Below are 21,686 nucleotides of genomic sequence, written 5' to 3' on the forward strand. Positions count from 1 at the left end.
AAGCTCACGACTGTGCATGCTTCAGTCATTCTTCTATGCCTTATTTCTCTCTACAACTATCTGAAGGGAGGTTGTAGTGAGGTGGGGTTGGTTGCTTCTCGTATGCCTACCTAACCTGTAGGTGTTCAAGAACCATTTAGATGTTGTAACGAGAGGGATGATTTAGTGGGAAATATGGTGGAAGGTGCACAGTTGGACTGGATGATCTTGGACGATTCTTGGTGATTCTATGATTCTATACCTCATGTGTGTAGCAGATATGTTGACTAGTGGGACGGGGTAAGAAGCAAGAATCCAGTAACTCAGTGTTCAATTGCTTGAAAACTTCCCTTGGTCCACACATTTTCCGAACCAAGGCTGAACTTGGCCTTTATTTCTCCCACTCCTATGCTGTTGCAAAACTGCCCAGGTAATCATTGCATTTATGCCAGTCTGAGTCACAGGGCAGCTGGCATGAGCTGTTCTGTTCGTTGTACTTTGGATGAGTCCGTCTACTTTAAAAATGTAGGCCTCCTTGAAAAGGATACTTTTTCTCCTCTGAGTTTTGACTTATTTTGGCTGCTGTTGTGTTTCTAAACCTGAGGAACTTTGTTGAAACAGTTTTTTATTTTCTGCTGATGGAAATTCACATTTATGTTTGCTTAGGGAACAATACAAAGCATTGAAGAGCTCTTTCTTCATGACCCTGAATCCCACAAAATGTTGATGGTTCAAATGTTAAACTGGTTCAGAATCCTGTTCTTACAATGGTTTGCATTACAAGCATTACAGAGATCTCTGCAATGAGTTGCTCTAGGCAGTAGCTTTTTTATGTGCCAAGCTACCTTACTGCTCTTCCTGTGAGTTAGTTGACTTTCACCAAGTTAGGAAACATCCATAAGCACAGCTTTGAATGGAAGTGACATATTTACCTCGCCTTGTCTCCTTTCATCCTGTTTTAGACCTCAAACTGTCTAACAGCATTAGGGAACCCCACGGAATGAGAACTTCAAGTCAATGCTGCTGAATTTACCAAGGCACTGTGCTATTTCCTGATGCTAACATTAGCTGAATGCTTTGGGAGTGGGCTGGAATGCTGCTTCTGTGAGGCAGATTTCAGGGATATAGGAAACAGGAAAATCCTAGAAATAGAACCTGGAAAAATGTGTCTGCTGCCTTATTGCAGTTATCAAGAAAGGTGACTGGCCTACAGACAGTTATCTGTTATCAGTCTGTTATCAGAGGACTGAGAAAAAATGTCTTGAAGATCTTTAAGAATTGATTGCACTGATCTTTAAGAAAAATCAACAATCCATAGCCAACACTGTATTATCTGTAAGAAAAACCAGCAGTCAGTAAAAGAGCTAGTAACTATTCCACAAGTTTGGCTTCCATCTCCAGTAGAGTAGTCTAAGTAAGGAAAGGAGAATTTACTGTGCCGTGCATGCGCGTGGAGCCGTGTGTATTTTAGCTAACCCTCAAAACAGCTGCCAAAGCAGAGTGTAAGTGGTAAGAAAAGGAGTAAGTTTTGTTGTAATAGAACAGTGCAGAAAATACTAAATAATAAATATTTCTGTGAGCAGTTAAAATAAACTTCATTCTTGTTGAAGAATTTATTGAGCTTTCTGTGCAACTCAGAACACGTTTTGGTTATTAATTCAATTCCTTTAGTAGCGTGTAGGATGTATGAGGATCCTCTACGTCAGTTAACTTCACCCTTCAAAAATTAAGGAACACAAATAACATGCACATGGATTTGTACAAAACAAACCCTGCCTAGTCTGATCCGTCTGCAGTACGAATAGATGAAAAGAAGTGGGGCATTTGATCTGTATAAATAAGATGTGTGTTCATGTATTAAGACAATTAATGTATAGTATAATGAATACTGAGCTGAAAAATTAATTTAGATTGACAGGAGATGAAAATTATGAAAGAGTCTGGAAGGACCCAAAACTCACAGTGATGAGTACATGCTAACACTTGGCGGGGTGGATTCAGTGTAAAAGTGTTTGCTTAAAATCTCTCTTAACAGTTTGGAAAGAGGGTTGGCTATGAGGTAAGGTCTTTGCCTGGACAGTACCCATCTTGGGAGGGATCATACTAACAAGTTTTGATTTGGCAAATTTTGGATAAATAAGGATCAGAGAAAGTGGTGCCAAAAAGTTCAGTCTGGGGGTCATGTCTAAGGTCCTAATTGCACCTGTGTGTGTGTAGACACTGCAGAGTCTGTGTCTGAGGGCTGCCACTTGGAGCAAGCAATTTTTCTTGGTTTCCACTTTGTTGTCTTTGTTGTTCAGCCTCTCCCACTTAACTTACCTACTTTGTGCACACTGTATTCCCTGTACCAGAACTGAGATTCCTCTGGCTGACCCAGTCAGCATCCTGGTTCTGGCAGCTCAACAGGTCTATGATTCTAGCACATAACTTGGTGCTACTAACCTTTTCTGACAGAGCTGGTGAAGCAGTAAAGTGGTGGTTGGATTTGATGGTCTGAAGGTCGTTTTCAACCTCAGCAGTTCTATGAAAGAGATGTAGGGCCTCTGTTTCCCTATTAAATTTGCTGTCCTCCAACCTGTTTCCAGGGGCCTGGAACCTCTCCCTCAGAGATGCATTCAGTGAAAGCTGTCATAATTGCTTTGTGTTTAGAGATTCAGATTGGGCAATCTGTCACCTCCTGATTTGGTTGTGTGTATTAAGCAGTTCTGGGGTGTGATGAGCATGGTGCTGCCTAAGGGTGGGTGCCCTGAGATGGGCCTAATAGCACCACCCTTTATCTGGAAGAAGGGGAAGAAATACAGTGAGGTCAGGAAATGAAGAGTGATTTTGCTGTCAATTAGCAGCACATTTGTTGGTGTTGCTCAACCATGTTATGAGGCCCGTTGTTAGGCATTCTCCCATGGTACCCCAATAGCTGCCAAGTGGCCATGAATGTCTCCTCCAAGGATCAAGAATTATTATGGTGAAGTTGTCTGTGCTGGGCTCAGTTTGCAGGCCACAGTTGGACAAGGCTGGTTTATTTTCCACACTGTGAACCCGCTGGAGCAGGGAAAGACTTTGTGGGTTTCACTGACACAACAGAGTTGTTTCTCTGTGGTTTTAAGGAAACATGCATGCTTAAAGACTGAATAGCAGGATTGAAATTAGGAGGCAAATTAAAACATGAGTGACAAAAGGAACAAGCAGGAGCCAAAGAGGAGGTGAGGTTGGAGAGAGAGTGTGAGTGATAGCCACAGGAGCACATTTACCTCAGCTCCTGTAAAAGTCTCAGTTTTCTCTGTGGAATCTTCTGTTTTGGGCAGAGATACAACAAAACGTAGCAATTTGTGCATCACAAATAACAAAATTCCTTTTGTTCCTTCTCCAGTGCTTGGCTAAAGGAAATCCTTACCACCTACTCCTGTGTTTAAGTGAGTGCTGAGTTCAGGACTTGTGTGGTAAGAAGGAATAAAAGCTAAGTTTGATTCATTCTCTACTTATTCTGTCCAAGTATTAGAAAGCGCATTACGATCAGTTATTGCTGAAAGATCACTATTGTAGTTGTTCTTTGATGAGAACATAAAGCAAGGGGATTTGGTACTCTGTGTGGTCTATTAGCAGTGTGCTAAAGAAAAAAACCGAATCCCGTCAAGCGTTTCCCAAGAGCTGACATGTATTGGGTTGTTAAATAGCCTTCCATGAAGCATTCAGAGCCCTGTCAATTAATTGGTAAGTTACTGAGAACAAGCCCCAAGAGTTCCCTCAGTGAGTTGCTATTTGAACAGGAGTGAAGCATTTAAAAAGTTGATTTGAAACATTCTAGTGACTGAAACTATCTCACGTGCCAACAAAATTGTGTAAGAAATGGGATTTATTTCTATTCTGCATGTCTACTTTCAACTTCTACCTCTTGTTCATTACCAGGGCTTTTGCCCTTGAGGCTGATTTTTATTCTGTCTTTAAATGCTTACAATCTCTTTGCATGTTCTTTGTGAAATCAGAGTTAGAGCACCTCATATCTTTCTCCAGGATGAAGTTTTCCAATTCTTCATTCATTCTTGTACCTTTACCCTGAAATCTTTACCATTTTTTTAGTGTCTGCAGCCTCTGAAATAGGCTCTGTGTATCAGTAGCAGTTGCACAAATACCAGTTGGGATGATGCATAATTACACCGCTTCTTGTACAATTTCTACATGTGTTACTGCTGAAGATATTGGACTCATCATCCCTTGTAAACAAAACAGACTCCAGAACTTGCTGGGCTTTTTCCAGCTTGCTGTTTCTGACCTCTTGTCTCATGTCTGAGAATTAAGCTCTCCACTGTTTGATGTTACATCCAGGACTTTGCGTGTGTCTGTACTCAAATTAGAATCACAGAATCGTTTGACCAACCTACTTAAACCTTGTTAATACATACAGTGTGTGGAGAGCATCAATTCATTCACTGCCTCTAAAATCATCCAGGAGTTGCAGAAGAGCACTGTGTAGCAGTGAGCTGGGGCTGTACCTGCAAGCAGCTACTGGATTTCACTGAAGGATTTTTAATTTTTAATATTATTATAACTGGGACTGTTGATTTTTATTATTGTGTCATATTCCCTTCCGGACAGATGTTTGCTTACAGAATCTCCTGGGTTTTGTGGTCCTTCAGAAAACCACCTGGCCTGAAATGAATGTGGGTTTTTTTTCCTATTCTTTTCCTGCACTCATCAGATGAATTGTGGAGCATCTTCTAGTAGTGCATTAAGCACGTTGATTATGAATGTTTCAACTGTTGTTTTTGCAGCCCCCCCTTTAGGGAGGAGTGTATGAAGCACAGCGTGTGATTTTGATAGGATTTTAAGGTGGTTTGGTTTTTATGAGCTATGTATTCACTTATGTATTTTATTTCACGTAGCAAAGGCAAAGAATTGCACCCACTAATTGTAGTGAAAGGAGGTGGGATTTGAAGTAGGCTGAGGTTCCCAAAGGAATTCATTCTTCTGTTTTGATGAGAGCCTTATTACTCTTCCCATGAAGCCAGAGGATCGTATCTGCTAACCACTGTGTATTTCTGCAGCTTTTACAAGTCTTGGAGATCCAGATGGCAAATATTCCCGAATTCTTCAGGGAGTTGAACTAGATGGTGGAGGAGAGGTATGGCCTGCAGTGATGGTGGAGGAAAGGTGTGATCTGCAGTGATGTTCTTAGCTGGCAATCTTTCCTGTATTATCAAATCCTCATGCCAGTATGTCACAGAACCATGGAATCATAGAATGGTTTGCGCTGGAAGGGACCTGAAGGATCCTCCAACCTCCCTGCCCTGGGCAGGGTTGCCAACTAACTAGGTCAGGCACCACATCAAGTTGCCCTGGGCCCCATCCAACCTGATCTTGAAAGCCTTCTGGGCGTATATGTCCCACAGTTCTGTTGATTTAGCCACCTCAACCTACAAGGCATTGTTTTAAAATAACAGTATATATGAGAGTTCAGCATCAGCATTTGTTATATTCTGTACAACTACACATGGAAAAGAAAGATTTCTTCTCTGAGGCACTGGGGATTTCGGGTTGAAGTGTTACCATGGCACAAGTCAGGAATAAGGGATATTTGATTCATGAATCTTAATTCACAGTTGCTTTAGGATGTTCAGAACACGTCAGCAAGACTGACTCTTGGGAATGCAGATGGGCTGATGTTTAACAGATTAAAAACCAAATGAACAGTGCCATTAAGAGAGAGACAAAGAGATATGATATTATTCACAGAGCGTGACCATGTTTCTTTGCAATTACCAGTTTTGATGTGCAAAGCAGTTACCAATGGTTTGAGGGGCAGAGAAGTTGGAGCAGAATTCGTAAGTGCCAGTGAGGTCAGAGGTACAGCGAGTCCTGGTTTCGGTTTTCCTTCCCCCCCTGCTTTTCCTCTCTTCTTTCAACTTCTTCATATGTTCACAGGATCACAGAAGCACCAAGGTTGGAAAAGACCTACAAGGTCACCCAGTCCAACCATCCACCCACCACCAATAGATCTCACTAATCCATGTCCCTCAACACAAAATCCAGCCGTTCCTTGATCACCTCCAGGGTCGGTGACTCCACACCTCCCTGTGCAGCCCATTGCACTGCCTGACCACTCTTTCAGAGGAGTAGTATTTCCTAATGTCCAGCCTGACGTTAATGCTAAAGTTCCTAAGGTTAAGCCTCCTGATCAAACTCATCATCTTCCTGAGGAAAGAAATGCCATTCTGAGACATGAAATACAAGCAGTTAACTAAAAGCTGTCAGTGCAGTAGCTCCCAAAGTTCCTGGCTGTCCTGGCTTTATCAGTATTCCATATTGTGTGGATGTGGAGCTGCTTAGAGGATTTGGATTTGGGAATGGATCACTGCCCTCAAGATCTACCCAGAGGATCTCCAGGGGAATTGTGTGCCTTCATTTAAGTGACTGTTCATTGTAAATTTATGTTGCTTTCACTGACTTAGTGCAGCGAAGGTAGTGTTGGAGGCAATAATACAACCTGACTGTGAAGCCATCCCACTGTTAGTATTGTGGTGTCTGCCTCCACGGAGGTGTTCTACTGCATTTTAAAAATAGCTGTGGAAAAACAATGCCTGCTTGAGTGCTTCTGCCTCTGCCTTCTGCCTGTGACCCAACGTGAACTCATTTATGTAATGCTTCATTGCAGCAGAGCTGCTGCAGGGATGTGGCTGTTCCTGTGATCAGAGGTAGCTCTACCTCTGCTTCTAACTGTCTTCCCTGCTCAACAAGAAGTTCAGCAAATGCCATGCTGGGAAGGAGGGGGTTTATTCAGGAACACAACACGTCAACACAGTGCTGGCACTGCAAGGTGGTGTTTTATCATATAAAACACTGCAGCTGCTGTGCCAGGTGAGCTTGCTGAGAGGGCTGTCTTTGTTCTTTCATACCTTAGTGTGTTGCCAAAGACTTCCTTTTCTCCTGATGCATTTCCTTCTCCCCTTGCAGGCAAAGGACAGTAGCTCAGTACTGCAGTACGGTGAAACTTGGTTGATACGTGTAATTTTTTTGCTGTGGTACCAAATGCAGAACAACTCTGTTGTTTGGGAAGATTTTGGTGTGCTAACACAAGGGTGAGTTTTCATACAGTTGGCTTTAGAGGAACGCTGCTATAGCTGGCCAGAACTTTGCAGATGATGCTTCATGATGTTGTTATCAGTAGCTTTTAAGGAGTTGGTCTCAGTGTAACATAATAAAACATAACGCATAATGCATAGTTTTAGGCCAAGGACCTTCTCAATTATCTGTGTCATTTGTGGAACTTACGATTTCTTGACTGTAGCACAAATCTAATGTATGCAAGGATAGATACTTCCAGATGGGCTTCCAGGTCAGAATTCACAGCCAGAAATCTATACCACATTGCATTCAAAAGCACTGGTCAGAGGGCCTGGATGCTCTGTTTTTTGTTTTGGTTTGGTTTGTTGTTGTTTTTTTTTGATTTGCCTCTATATTTGAAGAGCAGAGGCTTTGTAGCATAAAGATCATTCCTACTCTGATTGTGAGCATTCCACTCTTTTCATTTTAAGAATGTGGTCGAAGCAACTGCTTCTCAGCTGAAACATGACATTGTAAAAACAGTGATCAGTGACCAGACATCTGTCAAGAATCACATCTGTAAGACTTGCATGCACTCCTAAGCTAAGTCAGAGTGCTCCAGTGGAGTGTGTTCCCTGGGACAATAATTCTGACTCATTTCCATGCCACAGATTCTTGCAGCTATTCACAGCAGAACTCAAACAACTGCATGCTAAATATTCTCCTTGCTTTATCTCAATGCTGGAGCTCATTTGCAGGACTTATTTTTCACCTGTTGTCTTTTCTTCTTTGTTTGCACTGTTTCCTACTCTTTCCATTTCTATGGGTAAAATTTCACATCTTAGCTCAGATTTTCTGTTAACATGTACTTGTCTCCATTCCTGCCCATGATGAGTTAGCCTGGAGGAAAATGCTGTAATTGAATGTCCATTCATGTGTGCTTTCAGTACTTCCCTTGCAGTATAGCTACATATAGAAAGCTTGTCAAGAACAGGAGCAACAGAAATGTCAGCTCTACCATTCTGTGCAGCACAAGGCACTCATTACAGGGACAAATAAGCTTTATGTGCTGTGGGAACATCTCACTTCCAAGTGAGTGACTTCCAAGGCTCCCCCCCCGACTCTGCCGCTGATCTCCTCGTTAGCTGCATGTTCTCCGTAGGTAATGCCAGAGAAACCACAGCAAGAGGAGCTGTGAGGTGTGCAGTGAAACTCAGCTGTAACTCCAAGTTAAAATCATTGCAGAGAATATTTCAGTCGGGATGTGTCTGGCTCTACTGGAATAAAGGCAATATCTGCCGTGCATCTGAGCTTACGTATCGAATCTAAACCAACTCTGCTTTAGTTTAAAGTCATTGCCTCTTGTCCTATGACTACATGCCATTACAAAAAGTCCCTCTCCAGCTTTTCTACAGACTCCTTTGGGTACTGGAAGGCCTCAATAACATCTTGCTGGAGCCCTCTTTTCTCCAGACTGAACAAGCCCAGCATCCTCAGTGTTTATTTGTAGGAGAGTTGCTCTATCACTCTGATAATCTTTCCTCCTCTGGACCTGCTCCAGCATCTCCATGTCTTTATTGTGGTGGGAGCTCCGGGCAGTGCTCCAGATGGGACCTCATGAGGTCAGAGCAGAGCAGGACAACCTCGTTCCTGACTTGCTGGCCATTATTCTTCTGATACAGCCCAGGATGTGGTTGGCTTTCAGGGGTGCAAGCGCACGTGATCAGCTTTTCATTAACAAACACCCCAAGTCCTTCTCCTCGTGGCTGTTCTCAGCTTGGAGATCACTCTGTATCACAGAGTGGAGATCACAGTGGCAAAAGTCATAAAAAATACATGGGAAGCCACACAAATTCATATTTCAGTTGAAATGATCCTCACAGGCTTCCAGCGTGCTTCTGTCCTTTCTCTCACAGGTGTCTGGTGAGCCTTTGGCTTTTGTTACTCGAAGGAGATTTTGCCTTATTGGCAGTCTTCCTGGTTTTAATTACCTCTGATTCTGAATTTGCAGTAGCTTCAGTTTGCTTTGGACAACCAGCGCTGCTTTCCGTATGATTAAATCTACTAATGAAGGACAAAGACTGGAAGGGAACCGATTCATTAGAAACAGTATCTCAAATCCGTTTGTTTAGCTCTGCAGAGCTCTGGGAATGTTTCCCTTAAAAACCACAAACTGTGATACTTGGAGATGAGCAGCTGGGCGGTTCTGCTGAGTATAGAAACCAACAGCTCCCTACGTGGGCTGATTAGAGACCTTGCTGGTGCCTCTGTGACGTTAGATGCTTCGCACAGGGTAACGTCATATAAGAAAACTTGCTGGAGCCTCAGAACAAAATCTGACAGACCTTTAAGTTCAAAGCTTTCGGTTCTGCCTGGGTTCTCCTTGCTGCCCGTGTCCTCTGACAACAGTTAGAAGAGGAAAGTTTAAGTTTCTCTTTGTGAACAAAATCATAATTGCTGGAAAAATAAACTGATGTAATGTGAACCTCCTGGAGAAGGTGACACAGAGGCTTCCCAGAAGTTGCACGCTGAGAAACATTCTTAATCTCCTAGATAATGTAGAAAAGGAATGACATTTATTAGCTGCAAGTCGTCACAAGCTGAGGATGCAGTTTATAAAGCTGTATGTGGCTCCCTCTCCTTTTCCTCTTTTATTGTGATCCTTCACCTTCATCTGTTATCATACTTCAGTGATTTATCGACATCAGAAACGTTTGATTTGTAGAACATCCATCAGAAGAGCAGAATAAGTGCCATTGTTTCCTCTTAGGCTTTCACTGGCTGTAGCTTTCCTTCTGGAAGTTTTATTTACATCTTTCTATTTCTAGACTAAGATGTATAATGTTTAAAAATAATTTCCTACGATTAATCTCTTGTTTCTCTGGGCTTTTTAAAAGCTCAGATTACTGATGTTCTCTGTGCTGACAGCTGATGCAAACAGAAAACACAGCCCGACTTGTTGCCTGCGCTCCGTGAATGAGCAGGCAGTCAGAATTAAAAGGTGCCCTGATTCAGATTCTTTCATTCAAGGTAGAGAATATAAGCTCTACAGACAATCTATGATTCTATAAAACATCTGTGGGATAGGAATTGACACTCAGTGTCTTTGAAAGATGAATTTCCTTTTTGTTTACGCTGCTTGGGCTTTAAATGACGTGGGTTGTGGTGAAATGCACCTCTGGTATTTTCAGGTTATTGCACCAAGGAAAACGAAGAGGGTTTTGTTTGAGAGTTTCTGTACCAAGTTCCACTGTTAATGAGATGCTCCTAGGTTAAAAATGCCTTCCACGGGTGACTTCCTATGTCTTTTCTTACGTTAGTGACAGATTGGAGAGGAAAAAGTGGAGTGAGCCTGAAAGTGGTAAGTGGAGGTTAGAGGTGTAGCCAAAGTCAAGTGCTGGGGAGTTTAAGCTGTAGGGAGCTGATGTTTTGAATTACAATCAAGTGATGAATGTTTCTAACATAAGCGGGTTGGGGAGGTAGAAGGGCGTGCAGCAACGTGGTGAAGTATGGTGAAACCTGCTTTTAGGGATGTTTTATTTATAGCACACTCGTTAGGTTGAGCAGAATGGACAGCATGTGCTTATGTGGTTAATGATAAATCCATCTGAGGACCAAACTAGTCTGCTGGGTTATGAGAAAGCCATTTGTAGGTCAGATTTTCAGGAGAGAGAAGGACTTGAAAGAAACAATTCTTATTTGTTTTGGGGGTGCAGGGAGAGAGTGGAAGTTGAAATCAGCTTTTCTTCTGCTGAAAGTAAGCAGGAATAAATGTTACAGATCTTTATTCATTTTTAAAGGTCACTTGCCTGTGAAGTCTGTGCAGCTGGTTACATAAATACCAAAAGTAAAGCGGGAAGAAGCAGGCACGCTTAGAAATGAGCAAGGATGTTTTATAAAATAGCAGGTCATCTAATAATAATGTGTGAAAACTGCAGAGATTGCTGTGAAACTCAAAAGCCAGAAAAAGATTCATCTTTGTGGCGTGGTTTTCTTTGTGGGATTCAGAAACGTTATCGTGAAATTAAAGATACTGGACTAAAAAATTGTATGTAAAGCTGCTTGTTCCTTCTGTTGGGATTCACAAGACCTTCATCCTGCCTCCATGCATGGCTGAGGATAAATAGTCATAGAATCATGCCACAGAATCACAGAACAGTTTGGGTTGGAAGGGACCTCAAGGGTCGTGAAGCTCCAACACCCTTGTCTTGTGAACTTAGGAGAACTGAAAACCTCACAGGTAAATGACTGTCAGGAGGGGTTTGGTGCACTGCACATCGTCACAGATAAATAGGCAAAACCTATCTGGGACACACCTTTTCCCTGCCACTGTTCTTATTTTTAGCTAAAAATGCAAATAATGCTGTCTTCGTTGTCAGCAACCTACCTGCAAAGTGAGTGCTCTCAAATGCACTGCTCACACCTTTTCCAGGTGTTGCTGCAGGTGCTGTTTGTGAGTAAGCTCAGTTATCAGGACTTTGAAAGCTGATGGATTATTTTGAGAAGGTATTTTTGGAGTGAGAAAATGCCACCTAATAAAGAAATGCATTGCATATAAATATACAGCACGTTACAGGAAGCTGCCTCAGATTAATTCTTCCTGAAAGCCAGATTATTACCCTCAGTATAATGAGCTAATAAGAGGCAGAGTGGCTTCTGGCTCTCTGGACATCTTGAGGAGGGGATGTCCTGCTGCACAGATAGGCTTCAGCGCCACGCAGCTTATTGGGCATCAGCAGGGACTGCTGAACCAAATGGTCTCATCACAGTCTGCCGTGTTTCCAGCATCAGAAGGCATCAGGATGCTACTGTCACAGTTATTTTACATATGGTAACGAATTTGTGTGTTATGCAGGCAAAAATATCTTGTGTTTGGCTCCCGTGTTAGACACTGAAAAATGAGGTGCTGAGATGGACACAATTCCTGAGGCTTGCCCTCCGTGGCCCCTGGATTAGGAGGGGCAGCTCTGGAGGTGATCCATCTCACCTGTCTTAAGCTGTGTTTGGATAAGGCCATTATCCCTCCCAGTCTCTGTTAACTACCGAGAGGCAGCGCAGGAGTTCAGCTCAGATACGACTGCGAGATGGCTGAGATGAGCAGAGATGCAGCCTGTCTCTTGGGTCGGAGGAGCTGCGCTTGGGCTTTGAACTGCAAGGGCTGAGGTCCGAGGGGTGATGTACTGTTGCTTCATTGCACAGACAAAAATCAGAGCCTCCAAACTGCATGAATAACAACTGTGCAGGGCTTCCATTTTTGTACGGCCTTGGGATGAAGGGAGAGTTTTGTTTGGCTTTTGGGTTACTTGTTCTGAGATGAGGTAGGTGCTGCTATATTTTAGTTAATTGCTTTAGTTAATCAAATAGTGCCAGCCACTGGAAATCTGTTCTCTGTATATTGTGTGACATCATGGCCCCTGGCACATTGGTTATCCCAGCCCATGACAGCTCCCTGGCGTTGTCCAGAGCTCATTCCAACAGAACTTTGGACGCTGCTGTTCTCTTTTCAAGGTTCAGGCATTGAACTTCTGAAGTACATGTGTGCCTGGGCTGTGACTGCTGACCCCATGGCCAAAGACCAGACCCTGCTGCGTTCACTCGTACACATGTGCCTAATGTGAGCAATGTAATGCAGTCCCCACGGGAGGAGGTATCACGGCGTTCGCTAACGCTCTCTTATAGTCTCTTCATCTCCTGATTTTATTATTCTAGTTATCCTATCAAAACATATTTTTAATGGTTTCAATTGTGCTCATTTTCTTATCCCTGTCAGGATCAGAGCTATGGGGCAATGGGTATAGCATGCAGGGCTTTGGAAATAGGATGGTGCTGCCTAATTCCTCGTCCACTATTCCCTCGCATCTATTGTGACTTTAGGAATCAGAGTCTGGCCTGAATGCCCTGATCTGCATGGTGGACTGTCCCTTGCACTGATTGCCATGGTCCATGCAGGAGCATATTGGGGTGTGGAGCTGACAGCAGTGTTCTGAGCTGGCTGAACAAACAGATCTGCAAGGCCTCTTCTTGACAGTCCACCAGCTCTGATCTGAAACATGACACAGCCTGAGACATCTGTTTCAAGGGCATAACTGCTCCAAGCTTATTTGAACTCAATACAAGGCTCTGTTTATATTTCTTTGATTAATTGAAAATAACCTCTTGTTAAGGGAAGTGACAGCTGATACCTTAAATTGTGTTCGAGTTTTTCACAAGAGAGAAAAAATGCGCCAAAGGTTAGGCAGGTCAAAGCCTTTGTTTGGATCAAAGCATGTATTGAACACTGTGTAAAAGCCAAATATTAAAGCGTTTTGTACGTAAGTTTGAAGTTTGGAGTAAAATAATACTACATCAATAGATCTCTAATTCAGCTTGTTAACAAGCTACTAAATTCATGGAAGCACAGCGAAGAGAGATGCTTCTGATGGACTGGTTGCCAGCGTCTTAAAAATGGACTGTGTAGGTGAAGTCAATGCTGTAATACCACATCCAGTTCTGGGAGGCACATTTAAAATGAAGCCTTTAATGCAATGGAAATGGCTCTCCAAAGAGCGACAGGCACAGTTTGTGGTCTGCCTGTAAAATCTACTTCACTGTGAGAGGCTGAAAAAGCTGAGCTACTTTTATGTATTTGGGACAAGGTTATGAGATAACTTGTCTGTGGGTTTGTAAGGTCAAGCCGATGTGGTGAGGGAAAAGCAGGCTCTGGTTTCCACGTGGAGCTGCACGGCCTGGGTGCTTTCACCAACATATGAGCTTATGGGCTTAAAATGTGCCTGCTGTGCTGAAGGGTGAACCGGGACTGGACTGTGCCTTGCTGGGCTGGAGCCCCTCTTTGTCCATGCCTGTTCTGTTTTACCTTGGAGAAGAGAGGAAGGCTCCAGGGGGACCTCATTGTGGCTTTCCAGTACTTAAAGGGAGAGTATAAACAGGAGAAGGAACGGCTGTTTGTGAGGGTGGGTGGTGATGGGACAAGGGGAATGGTTTTAAAGTGAGACAGGGGAGGTTTGGGTTGGATGTGAGGAGGAAGTTTTTCATGCAGAGGGTGGTGAGGCACTGGCACAGGTTGCCCAAGGAGGCTGTGGATGCCCCATCCCTGCAGGCATTCAAGGCCAGGCTGGATGTGGCACTGGGCAGCCTGGGCTGCTGGTTGGCGACCTGCACACAGCAGGGGTTGGAGCTGGAGGAGCGCTGTGGGCCTTTGCAACCCAGGCCAGTCTATGACTGTGTGATTCTTTGGCTTATTAGGAAAAAATTCTTCTCAGAAGGCGTGATGATGCAGTGGTACAGCTGCCCTGGAAGTCATCCCTGGAGGTGTTGCAGAACCGTACAGTTGTGGCAATGAGACGTGGTTGGGGCATGGTGGGGTGGGTAGGGGTTGGGGTTAGGGTTTCTTTTCTCAACCTTAATGATTCTGTGATTCTTGTGAAGCAGATTGAAGGGTGATGGCCAGAGCTGAAAGCAAGGAATGAAACCAGATCAATACAGATTGAAAAGGAAGCTTTTGTCTTGACAAGGTGATAAGCACTGAAATATCTTACCTGAATGGGTCGTCCTTCACTAAAAGTCTGTGATATGGAATGAAAGATGTGCTGTAATTCATGGTGGTGTTAATTCGTAACAGTGCTCTGTGGCTCCAGCAATGCGGGAAATCAGATCAAGTGGTCGTAGTGATCGGAGGTGAGACTGGCATCCATCCCAACCACCCCACAGCAGCAGCGTGGGTCCCGAGCCAGGAAGGCAAAAGGGCTCCTTAGAAGTGCTGCGGGATCCTCCCAAAGGGCTCATGGCACTGCCTGCTGCATCGAACAGATGCTGGAACAACACATACAAGGTGTTAGGTCTACAGGATGCTTTAAATTCATACAATCATAGAATTACTTGGGTTGGAAGGGACCTTAAAGCCCAATCACAGGCCCTCTATCGTGGGCTGGTTGCCCCCAACCAAGTCAGGCTGCCCAGGGCCCCATCCAGCCTGACCTTGGGCTCCCCCAAGGATGGGGCACCTCTCTGCTCTAACAGCATCACACAGCTCCTGCTCAAAGAACAGAACTCAGATGAGAGCTCTCTTCATTCTCTGCTTTAATTCAACTTCTCACAGTTCCGTTTTGGTGGATTTTTTTTTTTCCCGTTTTTTTTTTCCCTCGCCCGTCGGCAGATTTTCAGGCTAGTTAATGAGGGGGAAAAATTCTCCCCTCCACTCCCCGAATTGCCTCCCCCTTCTTTCATGTCAAGGGCCACGTTTGGATTGGAGCCCGGTGAAGTTTCTGTGTCATTTCCTGTTGCTGCCCGCCCCGACACCGCTCCCAAACGCACACACACACACACACACACGGTCACACGCACACACGGTCACACACGCAGACTCTCACACACTCACACACACTACACACACGCTCTCATTGCTGCCCGCTGCTCCTGGGCTGTGAGCAGCCGCAGCCGCTCCTCTCTCCCGTCCCGGCTGTGCGCTGCTCCCCCCGGCCCCGCAGGCTCAGCTCTCGGGCAAAGCCGAACGGTAACACAACTTTCTTTTCCCGGCAGCTCAGCAGCGCTTTTATTTTGATCCCAGGCAGCTGGGTGTTTAAGGCAGAGCCACGGCGCTCTTCTTGCTCGAGAACTTCCCTGCCGGTGGCCGCGGTGGGAGCCGAGCGCTGGGATGCGGAGCTGAGCGGTGCGGGCTGCCGGGCGGCTCAGCGAACGCGGGGCTCGGGCTGCTCTGCAAACGGGAAACCGAAGGAGGAATCGTCCCGGCCGTGCGGAAGGTAGGGAGGGAAAGAGAAGGGGTGCGCGGCGTTCTCCGGTACGTGTTTGCCTTTCAGCTTCAGCCCGGCGTTCACCTCGGTGAGGGGTTTCCTGAGGCTGGTGGTGCGTGCGTATGGTCACGGTGGCCGCTGGCTGAAAGAACCGATGCCTGCTGGAATCTGCATTGCACTCAGTGTGGGCACGGGTCGGCTGCCGTCTGTACAAACCTGCCTGCCATCTCCTTCCTCTGACATTCCCTTTTTCGCTGGCCGAAAGCACGTCTATTTATTGATTTGGTGAGAAAATCTCACAAATGTTTGTGCTTTGAAGCGGGGCGGCTGTGACTTCATCTGCCATTTCTGTCCATCTCTCGGCTGTTTCTCAGACAAGCAGGGCATAACGAAGTGACAGCTCTGTCCCATGCCGTGTGCTGGAGCCCACTCCCGGAGCTCTCAGGGTTAAAGCCTTTCTTGAACTCACTGACACAGGACGCTAAATTTCAGCATGTCAGTAGAGAGGGAGAGAGGAGCTTGCAGAGCATTGTATACCATCAAGCAGACAGTGGTGCACAACCCCAGGGTCCTCGTGGGCAAGATCAGCTCCAGCTCCTCCAGCTATGCAGCAGCGTTTGGAAGGGCCAACTGTGCGTATAATATGCACCAGTTAATTAGAAGAGGGGAAGAACATCTCAGATCTAGCCTTGGGAACAGTGATCTTAATGCCTTGTGTGCAATGTGTTTAGCTCCAAGTCATTCCTAAACTCCCGGCACTCTCTCAGGTCACCCCTGTTTGATGTTAGTTCTGCAGTGATCCCCGAGGATGGAAACACAGTGGAAGAAGGTACACATGGGGATACTCTGAGCACACTTTCAGCACACCAGTCTCTTGCTGCAGCCTCCAGCTCAGGCACATTGCCTCCCATGGCCTGGGAACATTTGAGCTCCCTGCCCAGCCTTGGCATTCCTTGTCTTGCTGCCATAGGCAGTGATGAACCCAGGAGACAGTGCTGACAATTTGGTTTGGATTTGATTCTAGGCAAAAGCTCAAGGTTTTTTTTACTACTCCCAGAAGAAGGGTTTTTTCTGTTTTGCTTTTTGGTTTTTTGGTGTTTTTTTTTTAATGGAGTTCTGCAGGTAATGCTCTTTTTTTGTCTTCCCATCTCCCAGACTCTTTCTGAGCACTGCTACTCCTCACTGATTTGTCAAAAACGTTCTTTACTTTCAGTGTTCCCCACAGTTGGCCTCTGGGCTTGACGCTCTGTCCTGGCACACTGGGCACACACACAGCCCTCCACGTGGCTGCTGGGAGCTAGGATGGGCCAGAGCACTCCAGAAAGGCAGTCTGGATGTGATCACCTTGTTTCACAGTGTAAAAAAGTTTAACAACATGTTGGCAGCTATGCCAGTTAGCTTTGGGGCCAAGGAATGGGCTCTGGCACCGTTTGGTTTGCTAGTAGAGATGCAGTCAAGAGGCTGATGAGCTCATATAAGAGAGGGAGGGAAGAAGCTGCAGCAGGAATTACTGCCAGCACATCTAAGAAGCTGAAGAAATAGTGCTTACCTGGAACCACGTTTTGTATTTCTAGATGGGGAAGGAACCTCAATAGCAGACTGATGTTTTTGCAGGAGTCCAACAATTCAACTCTTCAGCTGAGTCATTGCATGTGCAAGGGAGAGTCTAACCATACTTCAGGTGCTGCCTGGGAAGGCGGGTGGTTAGGACCTAAAGTTCGTTAGAAATCCATCTCTGTATTTAGATGTTGAGAGAAAGGCTGTTTCAATACAGTTTTGGGTGGGCTGATTCTAAACTATCCTAAAACTTAACCCATGGATGCTACAGTGGGATCTTACCTTAGTTAAGAACAATGCAATTTCATCCTTAAATTTTGTGTCTAATTTTGAACCCACTTTATTTTAAGCTGATGTCACTGATTTCAGTGAAGTTATTCCTGATTTACAGCAGTTGAGAGTGGATAAGAGTCCATGTATTCGGGAACTGGAGGGTTTTGAGTCTCACCAAGACCCTTCTGGCTTTTCTGTCTTTTTCACTTAGTCCACATCTCATGAAACCTTGCACTGTATAAAACCAAATGCTGAAGAGCAGGTCCCCGTCCCATCTCTCTCCTATGTGAGCATGTTCTCCATACCACGCTTCCAGTGCTGATGTAGCTTTGACAGATGAGTCAAGGGATGGCAATTCCAGTTCTGCTGCTTGCCCTGGGAAAGTGCTCTGGAGCCCAACAGACCGTACTGTCTGGAAATATTTCCTGTTGCACAACATAAATTGTCTGTTTCAGTTTAATCCTATTGTCTTAAATTACATCACCGAAGTATTACCTTAAGTAAAACCTCTCTTCTGCACCTCCTCACTGCAGGAGGGAAGGGAGTACTGTAAGAGGCCTCAGGTTGTGAAGGCTGCAGGAAGGTGGGATGAACATGTGTTTCCATTCCCCCTTTCTACATATTCCTCAAATGCAGGATGAACGAGCCTTGCTTTGTATCACCTCAGCTCTTCTGGTACTCGTAGTACTTCTGGTTCCTGAATCAGACCTCTTGGAGCTGCAGAAAGGAGCTGTAGCAAGGCTGTGGCAAGGTGGGGATGGGCCGCTTCCCTCTTCAACAGTAGGAGGAGACGTGGCGGCCTCACGCTGCGCTGGGGCAGGTTCAGGTTGGTGCTGGTCTGTCCCTGGAGGCGCTCAGCAGCCGTGGAGGTGTGGCACTGAGGCACATCAGTGCATGGTGGGGATGGGCTGGAGTTGGACTGGGGAATCTTGGTGGTCTTTTCCAGTCTTCATGATTCTGTGGTTCTGTGGTTCTGTGCTTTGCAGACTGTGGTGGCAGCTGCAGTGTTTAGCAGAAATTTCCCATTGCTGGTGGCTGCAGGTGGCTCTGGTGGTCCTGTCAGCTGCTCTCTGTAGTTCAGTGCTTCAGCTCAGTGTGGTGCTCCCTGTCCTTCCTGAGGTTGCTTCAAGGATGCTCTGGTGCTTCATATTTCCTGCGGCCTGCTTCAGTTTCTGCTGGGGTTGGAGCTCCAGTTCTTGTGGTATTTAAGTGCTGATACTTGAATTAAGGTAACATCTACATATTCTACTGAGTCTTCAACTCACCTGCACAGATCTTGTTTTCATTCTAAGGCAGTGTTGCTATCTGAGGACAGCTCTTGCCTTGTTCTGCAGGCAGCTGTTGGTGGCTGCTCTGTTTATGGGCTGTTGCCACAGCAATGAGGATGTGTAGCTGGGACAGTCAGGAGCCAGAAAGTTGTGTGCCTCCTTCCCTCTCCACCCCTCCCCAGACAGGGTCTTGTTTGCATTGACTATTCTTAAACGTTTGCTACGAGGGGCTGGAGATCGATAGGAGGCTGAGCTTTGACACTGTGCAGCTCACAGTTGTTTAAAATGGTTTGATGCTGAAGGTGGGAGGGTGGCTGAAAGAACTGCTCCTGACATGGCTGCCCCAGGTGCTGGTGCCTGTGGCAGTCACTTGCTCCCCAGGGAACCGGCTGGGGACACCAAATGCTCTGACACAAGCTCAGAGCTTCTCCTTACTGCTGATTTCTTCTGGAGCTGAGCTGCTGAGCGCGAGGTGAGAGGCTGCTGTGTCCCATCAGCAATCCCTCAGCCATCCTTTCCCTCCCTGGAAGTGTTATTTTTGGTACATTCATACAAGTCTGGGCCTCCATGCTCAGTCCTGTGGGAGGAAGCTTGAGGCTGGAATTTCGTAATAAGTGCCAGATTGTTCTCTTGAGGCAGAATGAAGAAGCCACTCCTGTTGCTTCTCCAGTTCTTGTTAGCTCTTGTTCAGCTTAATCTGGTAACTGTGAAAGGTTTTCTTTCCCCACTGAGAACAAACTTGACCCTGCACAAGGTCAGCATTGAGGTGTTTGCTCTGAGATCTGTGATCTCCACAGAGCCATGGTGGGAGTCCCAGCTCAAGCTACTCAGACGTCATCTTCGTCATGGAAGGTTCCAGCAATTTGCTGGGTCAGATCACTCTGGATGCACGCTGGGCTCTCTGCAGCAATGCTGTAGTGCAGCAGTGCTGAAAATGAGGACTTTTGACCAGAGCCTGTTTGCTCTCATGCCGAGGTGCACAGTGCAGTTCATCTCCTGCACTGGCAGCAGCTGGCTGGCACTGCATCAAGCAGTTCAGAAAGCAAAAATAAGAAAAAAAAGCATAATGGCACTGTCACTGATTCCCCAGTGACCACATTGTTTGAAATTTCTCCTTCTGACCATTGGAGAGACAGACCACTTCCTGCTCTCTTCTTGCCCATCTCTCCTTGAAGCGCTAGTTATTTCTGCAGGGATTGGAGCAATCGAAAGCTGAGAACATTTGAAATGGATGTAATTTAAATATTTTGGTACTGCTGTAACTGAAATGTGCACAGAGAACGTGCGATGTCAGTCTGAGTCTTCTTGGTTATCAGTCCCTGTACTAAGAATAATGAGAGCGCTGTGTGAAGCCCGTGGCTCCTCCTCAGAGCCTCTCACACTACCTGCAAGATGCTGTTCTAGATTAATAACATACACCTTGTGCTCCTTATTTTAATGGCCACTCTGATTCCCCTTTGAGATAGCCTAAAATGATGAAAATAATGCGAGGATTCCATTTACTTTTTTTCTTCTTTAGAATGCATGCATGGACTGCATGGTCTGCAGAGATTTATTTTTCTTTAATGAAATCAGCCTCCTTTTCCTGGCTTGCAAAGTGCATGAATGTCACATTTGAATATGTGCTTTCGAGTTCAGTCCTTTCCCTCAGACATATTACTTTACACTGCATTTGGCTGCATTAAACTGCAGAGCTGATTTACTACATCAGTGCCCATGAAAGACTCAAATTCCTCCGACTCCTGTTCTGTTGTTCCTCACTATTTACTATACACAGTGCTCCAGTTTTGGAATAGTTGGCAGACTGGAAGCTTACATTTCTTATTTTTTTTACATTGCACCCTTGTGTGTGCAATGGTTACAATTAGGTTCATATATTTAGCAGGTTTGGAGTTCAGTGCTTTGTAGAGTAAGTACAAAAAGCTTTGAGAGCAGTGATAGAATGAATGCCATAGTGTGTGTTGTGCTGGGCACCAGATACACAATAAGGAAAGGATGAAGGTGTGACCAGAAGCAGAGAAACTCCCTTCTCTCTCTTCTACAAGCAAGAGCTGGAAGCATGGAGTCATTCCAGTCCTACTTGCTGCCTTTTTTCCTCATTGTTAAGGAAGTCTGGGGATGTTTTCTCTGCTGCAGTCCAGAGGTGAGAAGAATGCTCTTCGGCCAGCTAAGGAGGCTCGAATGGCAATGCCAGGAAGGTTCCCTGTCCTCTCCAGTTTTGCATCCAAATGGTTGTCACCTCCCTTCTCTGTCCAAAACCTGCAGCAGATGGCCTGAATGGAAGCTCTGGGTATGATATTTGGGTCTAAATAGCTTTCACTATTCAATTTCACTGTTTTAAAGGCAAGCAAATGCTTCATGGGGAATTCCCTCCTCTTCATTTGCTCCCTTGAAGAAACCCCAGCAGGGCAAACCTGCCAGGCTTGCTGACTTTCTGAGCAGCGGCTGTACAACTGGATTGCATGCAGTGACAGAACAGCAGCAGAAACCCTCCCTGGAGGGCACAGAGCGCACCGTGCAACAGTCAGACCAACCTCCACCTCTGACTGCAGCTGTCTGCAAGGTTCTGCATCGCCCCTCCTTCACCTGGAAGCAGGCAGCCAACATCTCGTTCAAGGAACGGTTGGATTTTGTGTTGAGGGACGTGGTTTATGAGAACTGCTGGTGATAGGTGCATGATTGAACTGGATGATCCTGAAGGTCTTTTCCAACCTCGGTGACTCTGTTGTTCTGTGATCTCATGGCACCGTGGGAGCTTCCACTTGAAACCTGGGGCAGGCTTCTCTGCTATGCCAACTCATTTGTGAGAGGGCCCAGCCTGGAGGCC

At 45.5% G+C, this 21,686-nt stretch overlaps 1 protein-coding gene across 3 annotated transcripts in view; it reads left to right on the forward strand.

Annotated features, from left to right (window-relative positions):
- EVA1A (eva-1 homolog A, regulator of programmed cell death) overlaps window positions 1-21,686 on the forward strand; it is a 192,535-nt gene that overhangs the window by 112,967 nt on the left and 57,882 nt on the right. The window contains exon 1 of one of the 3 annotated variants that reach the window (XM_052692617.1): window positions 15,300-15,770. The exons of the other annotated variants lie outside the window; for them this stretch is intronic. The gene's annotated coding sequence lies outside the window, so the exon portion shown is untranslated. Of the gene's footprint in view, window positions 1-15,299; window positions 15,771-21,686 lie in introns of those variants that run through there. 3 annotated transcript variants of the gene reach the window in all.

Source organism: Tympanuchus pallidicinctus, unplaced genomic scaffold (assembly GCF_026119805.1).
Source record: "Tympanuchus pallidicinctus isolate F22 unplaced genomic scaffold, pur_lepc_1.0 scaffold1, whole genome shotgun sequence".
Lineage (NCBI taxonomy): Eukaryota > Metazoa > Chordata > Aves > Galliformes > Phasianidae > Tympanuchus > Tympanuchus pallidicinctus.